Source organism: Chanodichthys erythropterus, chromosome 21 (assembly GCF_024489055.1).
Source record: "Chanodichthys erythropterus isolate Z2021 chromosome 21, ASM2448905v1, whole genome shotgun sequence".
Taxonomy (NCBI): domain Eukaryota; kingdom Metazoa; phylum Chordata; class Actinopteri; order Cypriniformes; family Xenocyprididae; genus Chanodichthys; species Chanodichthys erythropterus.
The window spans coordinates 23,874,518-23,887,118 of NC_090241.1; positions in this window are offsets into that span (position 1 = coordinate 23,874,518).

A 12,601-nucleotide genomic window follows, 5' to 3' on the forward strand; every position below is an offset into this window, starting at 1 on the left:
CTTTAGGATGTAAAAATCTTGCGCTCAAACATGTAATATCTTTTAGGAGACACGTGTTCATGTTTCTGATTTCTCCGGATAAATTATTGGATGTATCGTTTAGGGTGAAAGATGGTGATAGCTCGTACATGATTTTTGCAAGTACGGAGAGTTTACGCTGTTTTGAGTGCCGGGAATACGGCCACAAAAGAGACTCGTGTCCTCAAAAGAAAATTTTGGACCAAGCTAGGACAAGTGAGACGGAAGAAACATTGGTGTGTAAAGATGTGGAGGTGAATCAGAAGCCAGGAGAGGAAACATCAGGCTCGGAAGAGGGTCCTGTGGCTGTGGCTGAGACGAATAAAGACAATGGATTGGAGGTGAGTGAGAGCGTTGTGAGTAACCTAAAGCACGCTGACAATGAAAAGCCGAGTTGTAGCAGTGTAAATGGTACTGCACATGTAAAAGAGAAGTTCGTAGATAGTGATGTAGGCTTACACGTCAGTGGGCAGCTGTCTGCGAGTATAGAGGAGGAGGAGGAGGATGTTGAAGTCATGATGCAGAGTCAGGATGATATGAAGGATGATGAGAGCTTGTCAGATTTGTTAGATCTCTATAAAGCTGATGATGATTTGTACTCTGTGGAACAGATAAATGCTTTCTTGGATGAGACTAAAGGGAAAAGGGTAGAGATAGGAGATTTCTTCCCTGATAAGGAAAAGTTTGTTGCTTCTGTAGTGTGGGCACGTAAAACGTACAATCATACTGTGTTATCCCAACAGAAACGCTATAGGCTTAAGAAGTACATAACGACGATTAGACAGGATAGAAAGAATGTGAATGAAAGAAGAGTTCGAGGTAAAGCTAAATAGACAGTATGGCTTTATACATGCTTTTGTGTGTGTTTTTTCTTCTTTCCTGCTTTTCTTTCTATTCTTTCTTTTTCATGGAGTATCTCAAAATAGGTTCTCTTAATGTGAATGGTTTGAGGGATAGGAAAAAGCAGGCTTTAGTTTCAGAATACTTTAATATTAAGAATATTGCAGTAGGTTTTCTTCAAGAAACCCATAGTAATGTGAGTAACGAGTCTGAATGGGGTTTGTGGTGGAAGGGAGAATATGTTTTAAGTCACGGCTCTAATGTTAGTGCAGGAGTTGCGATTCTTTTTAATCCAACTTTAAAAATAAAAATTGTATCTACATATGATATAGAACCTGGAAGACTACTTTTAGTAAGAGTTGAAATACAAAATTTTCATTTTCTTTTTGTTAATATATATGCTCCTAATGGGGGAACAGAAAGGGTTCTTTTATTCGAGAAATTAGGTCGTGTTTTAAAAACTCTTAGTTTAGGAGATATAATTATAATGGCAGGAGACTGGAACTGCACCTTGAATTTTAATATAGATAGAAATGCTGAAGAACCTCACCAGAAATCAGCCTGTGTATTATCTAATATGGTAAAAAATTTAAATCTTGAAGATATTTGGAGAATAAAAAACCCAATGCTTAAACAATACACTTGGGTAAAAGTCACAGATGGTAGAGTTCATGCTGCTAGATTGGATCGTTTTTATATTTCTCGCGATTCAAGAAATCGAGTGGGTAATGTTAATATTCCAAATATAATTTCAGATCACAAAATGATAACAATGGACTTTGTCATGTTGAAAGAAAGTAAAAGGAGTTTGTATTGGTATTTTAATAATAAGTTTTTACAAGATAATGTTTTTTGTGAGAATTTTAAATTGTTTTGGGAAATATGGCGAAAGCAAAAAGGAAATTATAGTGATATTAAACAATGGTGGGACATTGGAAAAGTGCAAATTAGAGTTTTCTGTCAGCAATATTCATCTTATTCAAAAAGGACATTAAAGATCAGAATACAAGACTTGGAGAATGAGATTTCTGACATAGAAGAAAAAATGATGGCGAGGAATGGACTTCAATTGGAAACTGCCCTTTCTGAGAAAAAGCTTCAGTTGAATAATTTATTGTATGATAAAGTGAAAGCTGCCCTTGTTAGGGCACGTTTTATCCAAAAGAAGGACATTGATGGACCTACAAAATACTTCTTCAATTTAGAACGAAAGAATAATCAAGGAAAATTGATGGTTGGTTTAAAAAAAGATGATGGTGTTGTTACTTATGATTCTTATGAAATGAGAAGAATTGCTGTTGATTTCTACTCTGATTTATATGCCGATAATGTCACAGATTCTAATTGTAGAGATGAATTATTTTCATACCTTAAAAAGTTGACGCCTGAACAACAGGAGGTTATTGATTTACCAGTTACTTTTCAAGAAGTGACAAAAGCTGTACATGATTTATCATCTGAGAAAGCTCCAGGTCTTGATGGGTTTCCATCTGAATTTTATAAACATTTCTGGAATGTGATTGGAAAAGATTATTTTGAAATGCTTTTAAGTTCAATACAGACTGGGTCTTTACCTAAGAGTTGTAACAGGGCAGTGTTGTCTTTGTTACCGAAGAAAGGTGATTTGTATTGTTTGAAGAATTGGAGACCTGTTGCATTAATGTGTATAGATTATAAAATCTTTTCGAAATGTATTGCCAATAGATTAAATAATTATATGAGTGTATTAATCATGAAAGAACAATCATATTGTGTAAAGGGGCGATGTATTAAAGATAACCTTTTTTTAATGAGAGATGTAATAGATTATGCAATGTACAAGGATTATGATTTGGGTTTAATATCTCTTGATCAAGAGAAGGCGTTCGACAGAGTTGAACATGCTTATTTGTTTGATTTACTTAAGGCTTATGGTTTTGGAAATGGTTTTATATCATGGGTTAATTTATTGTATAATGAAGCTGAATGTATGGTCAAAATTGATGGTGGATTGAGTGTTCCTATTAAAGTAAAAAGAGGAATAAGGCAAGGGTGCCCTCTTTCAGGGCAACTCTATAGCCTTGTAATTGAACCACTATTGTGTAAATTGAGAGAACAGTTGACAGGTTTACACATTGAGGGGTCAAATATTTTAAATAATGTGAAATTATCCGCTTATGCTGATGACATAACTGTAATAATTAGAAACAGTGAAGATATTAAAATAGTTTTAGAAAATCTTAAATGTTATGGAAGAGCATCATCGGCAAAAATAAATTGGACAAAAAGTGAAGCCTTATGGTGTGGTTCAGAAAGATCTAATGTCCCACAGCTGCCAAATAATGTCACTTGGGGAAAAGATGGTTTTAAGTTTTTAGGAGTGTTTTTAGGTTCTAAGGTTTATAAGGAAAAGAACTGGGAAGGATTACTGGAAAAAGTGCGTCTCCGGTTATCCAATTGGAAATGGTTAATTCCTCAGCTCTCCTACAGGGGAAGGGTCCTGATAGTCAATAATCTTGTTGCCTCAACATTGTGGCATAAAATGGCTGTATTGGACCCCCCTGCTGCTGTCATAAAGGACATTCAGAAATGTCTTGTTGACTTCTTTTGGACCGGTCAGCACTGGCTGAGACCTGCTGTACTCTACCTACCTCTGAATGAAGGGGGGCAAGGATTAATTGATATTGGCTGTAGGATTGCTGCTTTTAGACTACAAGCTGCCCAGAGACTTCTGTATGGGAAAGACGTTAGCTGGGCTCATGTGGCTTGTGGTCTTTTGAGGAGAGGAGGACAACTGGGTTTAGACCGACAATTGTTTTTAATAAATTTAAATGATACTGTATTAGTTGAAATAACTCCTTTTTATAAGTCCGTTCTAAAATCATGGAATGCTTTGAAAGTTGTACGAGAAGAAGGAATTGTAAGAGGATCATGGATTAAAGAAGAACCTCTTCTTTATAATCCTGCTTTACCTATAAACATCTTGAACTCTCATTCAATGCAAGCTGCTATGGTGAAGGCCCAGTTCATAAAAGTTTCTCATCTGTGGACTAAGAGTGAATGGATGTGTTCAAAGGATATGGCAGCAAAGCTTGGCATTAAATCACTTCGTGTTGCTGAAAGATTAAGGACTGAATTCTTATCTGTAATACCATCAACATTTACAGAGTTATTGAAAGACGAGGAAACAAAACCACAATATATTAATGAGATGGTTGAATTTCCAAATTTAGGGGTAAGTGCAGCTGTGGAGACAAGGGCAGGAGATGAAGGAAAGCTGTTGAGTTTTAAAACTCCAGAGCTTAATTTGTTTGCTGATATAGGAAAGAGAGCGATGTATTATACTTGTGTAAAAGTAATGCATTATGAGTCTTTAAAAGATGTTTTAGACTCTAAATGGCAAGGGATAGATGGGTTAGATGGATCACCTAAAGGTAGTTGGAGGACTCTATATAAACGTCCTATTGATAAGAGAACCGGTGATCTACAGTGGCGTATAATACACGGGATAATAGCTACTAATAGACACAGGGCACATATTGATCCAACTGTAAGGGATGAATGTCCTTTTTGTTTTGAACATGAAGATATGTATCATTTATTTTTGCAGTGTGAAAGATTGAAGCCAATGTTTTTATTGTTGGAAGATTGGAGTAAGAATTTGAATTTTGAATTTACTTTAAACGGGTTTATTTATGGCCCGAAGTATAAATATCAAAATAGAAAAACTGATGTCTTAATTAATTTTTTATATGGTCAAGCAAAGTTAGCTATATGGCTAACAAGGAAAGAAAGGATGAATGGGGGTGTTTCTACTGATGTTAACATGACTTTAAAAGGACTGATATCTGCCCGGCTTACTGTTGAGTTCACATACTATAAAATGGTTGGAGATCTTGATGCTTTTAAACAAACTTGGGCTTTGAATGCTGTTTTATGTGATTTAGAAGATGGAAATTTACACATGAATGTATGAGATTTTTTGTATATTGATGTAAATTTATGTATTTTGTAAATACTGTTTTATTGGTAATGTTATAATTGTTAAAATAAAGAAAAACTAAAAGTTAAAAAAAAGTCTCTCTCTCTCTCTCTCTCTCTCTCTCTCTCTCTCTCTCTCTCTCTCTCAGCGGAAGTTGAGCGAGTGGATGCGAGACTGGGAGCATGGTTTTGAGTGAGTCTTTTTTCTTATGTTTTTTTAGGTTTATTTAAGAGTTTTGTTTATTGTTAGTGGTATAGTTTAAGTGGTTTAGTGTTTTGGTGGTAGTGACAGCCCGTGTAACCGGGAATAGACCTTTTTCACAAGAATCGGAAATCACGTGACGCAGGGTAAAGTTAGTTCCGCTATGCGTCTACGGCTATTACATTGATATGCTCTTTTCTCAAATATCGCTTCTTACCTTTTCTGTTTTGTCTGTTTTCCAAATAGCTTTTGTATAATCTACAAATCAATTATTTTCTACTTGTTTGTAGCTTATACAGCCACTCAGACCGTTGATCGAATTTACCGGAAGATGGATTTATATCACCAGCTGTCATACTGCAAAGGCTACGCAGCTACGCATTCAGCAATTTCCCAGATCGTATTACGTACTACGAACATTTATATAATTTATTAATTAAAAAAATTAACTCCCAATATATACTTTAATGTGGGATATAAAGTCGTGAGATACATAATATTGTCGTGAGTTTAATAGCTACGTTTTAAAAAAATATATAGCATGTCTCATGGCATCACATCCCACATTGCAAGCATATGTTATAATTAATCCTGATCGATTAAAATGATTAAACTAAGACATAATTTCCAAAACCACACTGTACACAACTATCAGTCTTTGCATGTTGCAATAGCACAACAATGCTGCGCATAATACACACTTTAAGATGATGATGACAGGAAAATGAGTGAGAGATGACTGAAGTGTTTATATCCAGAAATATCATGGTGCGAGCAGTCCTGCTTCACGAATCAGAGGATCAGGCTTGTGTGATAAGGGATCTACCAGTCGATCATTTCCCCAGCACGTCGCTAAAAACACTCTATACATCTCATTATGTGCATACTATCCACCCTAAATAGTACTGAATATTAATAATGTCACATAGTATGCACGTTTAGACACAGACACTGTCTTTACAGCACATGGAGCGTGATAATGCACAGCCGCGCCAAACATACACGAAGAATATAACCATTTTAACCGCCATCACTTCAAATTATTTATTAAATTTAGCTCTTAATGCGAGCTCTGTAGTCTCACCAATAATTCACCAAGACCGTTCAAACATTTTCAAGACATTTAATTCGTAAAACGACTTTGATTCCCGAACTGGTTCTGATCGAGGCTATGTATCACTGTAACCAGAAAATCTTTTACACTGCGTGGCTCATTCCGGAAGCCAAAAACCCGGTCTATTATGCCGGTTCGCGGAGTTGGCAGTGTGGGTCTGGAAACGCTCACACGCCGACATGCTTTTAAACTTTGTCCGACTATAGATTGTTCTGTAGAAGATTGCGCTTTGGCAGTCGGAAGGATTGTCGGTTATGACAGCGTTAAATCCGCGTCTAGAATGAACAATGGTGTTGTGATTTTTTTGGATAGTTTTGATAAAGTTGCAACAATTGTTGAACAAGGCGTAATAATTAAAGATGTCCTCGTTCAAGCGGTGCCGCTTGTTAATCCGGCAAAAAAGATCATTTTGTCGCAAGTCCCTCCGTTCATTAGTAATGAGATGTTAGAAAGAGAACTTTCACGACACGGACAGCTAATGTCGCCGATTAGATCGATTTCTCTCGGCTGTAAATCTCCACAATTGAGACATGTTGTTTCTTTTAGAAGACAAGTCTTTATGATCTTAAAAAATAACAATGAGGAACTAAACTTAGTGTTTAAATTCAGAGTGGATGATTATGACTACAACGTTTATGTAACCTCAGAAAAAATTAAATGTTTTGGATGTGGAGTGGAGGGCCATCTCATTCGTTCTTGCCCAGAAAAACTGCTGCTGAGATTAATATTGAAACTGTTGAACAGGGTGAGTCAAATAAATATCAGAAACAAAAGAAAAATGGATCAAATGAACCACAGGGATGGGAATCGGATAAAACAGTCAAATCTCAAGAGCAAAAACAAAATGAATTAAATTAATCTCAGAGTCAAAAACAGAGTGAATCAAATGAAACTCGGATACATGAATTGGATGATTCAAATAAATCTCAAAGACAAAAGCTGAATGAACTAAATGATTCTCAGGGACAAAATCAGTTTGATTTAAATGAGTCACAAGAACAAAAGCAGTTTGAACTAAATGAATCTCAGAGGCAAAAGCAAAATGGATTAAATGAATCTCAAGGACAAAAACAGAATGAAACAGACAGATTAAAACCGAAACAATCACACAGAGTTCAAAGGCCAGATTCAGTTGTTCGAGAGAACTCTGTTGAGAACAGTCAACACTGTGATATTGATTTCGAAGAAGAGGCCAGTAGTAGTTTGCAGAAGGAAGCGGAGGAAGTAGAAGGTTCTTTGGATGAAGAAAGTGAGATGGTTGTGGATGACAACTCTAATGATAGGAAAAGAAAAATTGGAGATGTTTATCAACTTCCTGATAAAATGAAAAATGTTCCTCTGCGTGATTGTTCTCAGACTTTTGATAGTGATGTTGAGGTGGACTCTGATGTTGATTCTTTAGCTTCTTCACAGTCCTTGCCCCTGAAAAATAGTGGCTACTCTATGTTGAGTATCAAGAAGTTTCTTAAGAGTACTAAAGGAGCCAGGAATGTGAAAATTGAGAGTGTGTTTCCTGATTTACAACTTTTCATTGATTCAGTTAAGACCTTTCAAAAAAGTTTTGAAAGTGCAGGAGAGAAAGTTTTCACTGACCAAGAGATTTACCGCTTAAAAAAACTTGTTTTGAAAGCCAAAAGACAATTAGAAGATGGTGAATATGTTTAGTAGATCTTCTAATTTGTTTTTCTTTTGTTTTGTTTTTTGTTTTATGAGTGAGTTAAAAATAGGCAGTCTAAATTTAAATGGAGCCAGAGATGAAAGAAAAAGAGCTTCATTTTTTAGACTGTGCTCCCTTAAAAAATTGGACGTTATCTTTGTACAAGAGATTAGGGCTGGGCGATGTATCGAATGCTTTTGTCACGCGCATTTCTTCAGTAAAGCCGGTTCCCTGATTACCGCTAAATCGGCATCACCTGCTTTCAAATGAAGCGGCATTTAATAGACAGAACCGTAGTTCACTGATAAGACACGCAATATCGCGCTCAATATCGACGGCGATACATATCGATATTGAACGCGATATTGCGTGTCTTATCAGTGAACTACGGTTCTGTTTATTAAATGCCGCTTCATTTGAAAGCAGGTGATGGCGATTTAGCGGTAATCAGGGAACCGGCTTTACTGAAGAAATGCGCGTGACAAAAGCATTCGATACATCGCCCAGCCCTACAAGAGATTCATAGTACTGCTGATAACGAAGTTGACTGGAAGAGAGAATGGGAGGGTGATGTTTTTTTAAGTCACAAAACAAGTAATAGTTGTGGAGTGGGTGTTCTTTTTTCTAAAAGTTTTAATCCTCAATCTGTTGAATGTGAAGAAGTTATTAAAGGTCGATTTTTAAAAGTTAGAGTAATACATGAAAATTTGCAATTTGTGTTTATCACTGTATACGCTCCAGCTGTTGGTTTAGAGAGATTGACTTTTTTGGAGGCTGTGAATGATGTTATTAGAGATTGTAATGATAAAGAATTTTTATTTATACGTGGAGACTGGAATTGCACTGAAAACAGACTTGATAGAAATCATGTAGAGCCTCATCCTGCCTCTCGCACTTGTCTGATTCAATTATTAGAGACCCATGAGTTATTTGATGTGTGGAGAGGGTTACATGGTAATCAGAGTCAATATACCTGGACTCATTGTAAAGATTATTTATTGTCCATGGCCAGACTTGATCGTTTTTATTGTTTTAAATATCATTTTAATGTTGTTAAAAATTGCTTTATTAGCCCTGTTGGGTTTTCTGATCACTCACTTGTTGTGATTTGTGTATTTTTGAAATGTGTAAAGCCTAGTAGTGCCTATTGGCACTTTAATACAGCTTTACTAGAAGATAAAAATTTTAAAGACATTTTTGTATCTTTTTGGAAAAATCATCAAAATACAAAAAATGATTTTATGTCCTTACAACAGTGGTGGGACTTCGGAAAAGTTAAAGTAAAGCAGTTGTGTCAACAATATCATTGTAATGTTACCAAAGTTTTGATGAAGTCTGTAAAAGACTTGGAGTCTGAAGTGGAAGAACTCCAGGGTTTAGTTGAAGCTACAAAAGATCAACGCTATTTGGAAGCTCTTGAAGTTAAAAAATCTGTGTTGACTAATTTGCTTGGGGTTTCAGCACAAGGGGCTCTGATTAGGTCCCGCTTTAAAAATGTAGTGGAAATGGATGTTCCATCACACTTTTTTTTTGGATTGGAGCGAAAAAATGGTCAAAAAATATTGATTCATAGTATAAAGTCTGACTCAGGACATGTGCTGTCTGATCATGCTGATATTCGCAAACATGCTGTTAACTTTTACAGAAATTTGTATAAATGTGAGCACCAAGAAGAGCAGGTAATAGCCCAAAGTTTTTATACTGGTCTTCCCCAGGTTAAACAAGAGAGTAATGCTGTGTTGGAAGCAGATATTTCCCTGGGTGAACTGTATGCAGCTTTGCAAAGCATGCAGAGTAGAAAATCTCCTGGGTTAGATGGCCTGCCTGTTGATTTTTACAAATTCTTTTGGTCTGTAATTGGAGAAGACCTTTTGGCAGTGCTGAATGATAGCATAATCAGTGAACGTTTGCCTTTAAGTTGCAGAAGGGCAGTTCTTACCCTTCTGCCTAAAAAGGGTGACCTGCAGCTCATAAAAAACTGGAGACCCGTGTCCCTGCTTTGTACTGACTATAAGCTCCTTTCCAAAGTATTGGCAAGTAGACTTAGTAAAGTGATGGAACAAGTTATTTATCCTGATCAGACCTATTGTGTTCCTGGTAGGCTGATTTCTGATAATATTGTTCTCATTCGAGACTTGTTAGAAATCTCTAAGCTTTTTGGCCTCAAAATGGGAATTGTTTCTATTGATCAGGAAAAAGCTTTTGATCGTGTTGAACATAAATATTTATGGCAAACAATGATTGCTTTTGGTTTTACTCCTGGTTTTATCAATAAAATCAAGACTTTGTATTGTGATGTTCAGAGTGTTTTGAAAATCAATGGTGTTTTGAGTGCTCCTTTTCAGGTCCAACGTGGAATTAGACAGGGCTGTGCCCTGTCTGGAATGTTATATTCTCTGGCATTTGAACCTTTATTACATAAACTTAGAACCGTTTTACAAGGTGTGATTTTACCAGGGTGCAATGTACTTTTAAAGTTGTCTGCGTATGCAGATGATTTAATTTTGATAGTTGATAATCAGCAAGATATTGACATGTTAACAAATGTTATAGTTCAGTATGGTATAATTTCTTCAGCCAGAGTAAATTGGAGTAAGAGTGAAGCTCTCAGTATAGGGGGAATGTTTGAAAAAGATTTTAAATTGCCTGTGGGTTTGAATTGTAAGACAGATGGGGGTTTAAAATACTTAGGTGTGTTTTTGGGTGATGAACCTTTTGTCCTTAAAAACTGGGATAATGTTCTTGAGAAAATTAAAGGTCGTATTGCTAAATGGAAGTGTATTCTACCAAAAATGTCTTACAGAGGCAGAGTTCTTGTTATTAACAATCTTATTTTATCCACTTTGTGGCATCGCCTTTTATGTGTTGATCCTCCTTCAGATTTGCTGTCAAAGATTCAGGCACTTACTGTGGATTTCTTTTGGGACCGCTTGCATTGGACTCCCCAAAGTGTATTGTTTTTGCCAAAGGATGAAGGAGGACAAGGCTTAATCCATCTGAACAGTAGAGGGGCAACTTTTCGTTTCCAGTTTGTGCAGAGGTTTCTGTGTGGTCCAACAGACTTGGTGTGGAGACCACTGGCTTGTACCATTTTGAACCGATTAGGTGGTCTTGGTCTGGACAGAACATTGTTTCTGATAGATTTAAAACAATTCAACACTAGTGGACTACCAAGTTTTTATCGTGGGCTGTTCAAAGTCTGGAATTTGTTTAAAGTGGAGAGGGCAGAACATCATAGTTCACTGTATTGGCTTCTTCAAGAGCCAGTCGTGTATGGAACACGGTTGAGTGCAACCTGGCAAATAAGTCCCAATTTTCTCAAACAGTTCTGTACGACTAATGTAGTGACTTTGGGACATGTAATTAAGTTTACAGGTGCAAACTTGGACAATGCTCTTCTCCTTGCCTCTCATTTGAAGGTTCACTCTGTTCGTATAATTTCCTTGTTGCTTAAAAAATGGAAAGAAGCTTTAACAGATTCTGAACTTACTTTGTTGCAATCCTATTGTGATGGATCTGTCCAACCAAGTGTTGATGATGTTTTTCCTTTGCTGAAGGTTCTCCCACATTTTAAGGACTGTTCAGGTTTTTTTTTAGAAACTAATAATTCTTGTGTATCTGTCCATGATGCTGATAAGAAATTATTATACAGATTGATTGTTAAAATTTTGAATAAAGATAAATTAAATGGTAAAATTGACACTCCATGGAGAGCTCACTTAGGTTTGAATAATGATGTTGGACCTGAATGGAGGGCGTTGTACAAACCACCATTGTTGAAGAAAGTTGCTGATTTGCAATGGAGGGTTTTACATACAGCCGTGGCTGTTAATGCTTTTATTTCTGTTTTGAACTCTGACATTAATCATGACTGTCCTTTTTGTACTCTTCGTGAGACAGTTTTTCACTGTTTTATGGATTGTTGTCGTCTCTTGCCACTGTTTTCTATGTTGGAAGATCTTTTTAAATTGTTTGGTCTAGTTTTTTCTAGACAATTGTTTATTCTGGGTTATAGGTATTCCCAAAAAAAGAGGGAGCAGTGTCAACTCTTTAATTTTATTTTGGGAAGAGCAAAGATGGCTGTATATATGAGTAGACGAAATAAGATAGAAGGTTCTGCAGATGATGATGATGTTTTTGTTTTTGTCAAAATGTTGAAGGCTCACTTAAAAATAGATTTTAATTATTACAATTTGATGAATGATTTGGAAAAGTTTTCCAATATATGGTGTTATAAAGATGTGCTCTGCTCTGTTGTAGAGAATAATTTAATCTTCAAGAGTGTGTTGATTTAATTTGAGTTTAATTATTTGATGATTGTTGTTTTTTTATAACTGTTTAATAAAGTTTGTGTAAAATTTCAAATTTCTCTCTCTCTCTCTTTCTCTTTCTCTTTCTCTCTCTCTCTCTCTCTCTCTCTCTCTCTCTCTCTCTCTCTCTCTCTCTCTCTCTCTCTCTCTCTCTCTCTCTCTCTCTCTCAAATTCAAATTCAAATTGCTTAATTGGCATGACATATTTAGGTACATATTGCCAAAGCATTGCATAAAGCAAAACAAAATCATACAAACAAGAACATATATAAAATGCATTCGTATATACACATATATATACATATATATCTATACACATATTGATAGTAGTATAATATGGATGTGTTCACTCAGTACCTCTTAGTTTGTGGCAATTATAAATATTTTGTGCTATTAAAGTGGAAGAAGGTCCTTCACCAAGTAATATTTTCAGTTTGTCAGTTTCTTGGAGTGACTGGAACTCCGGGATGATATGTTGCATTTGACAGTACAGTGACTCT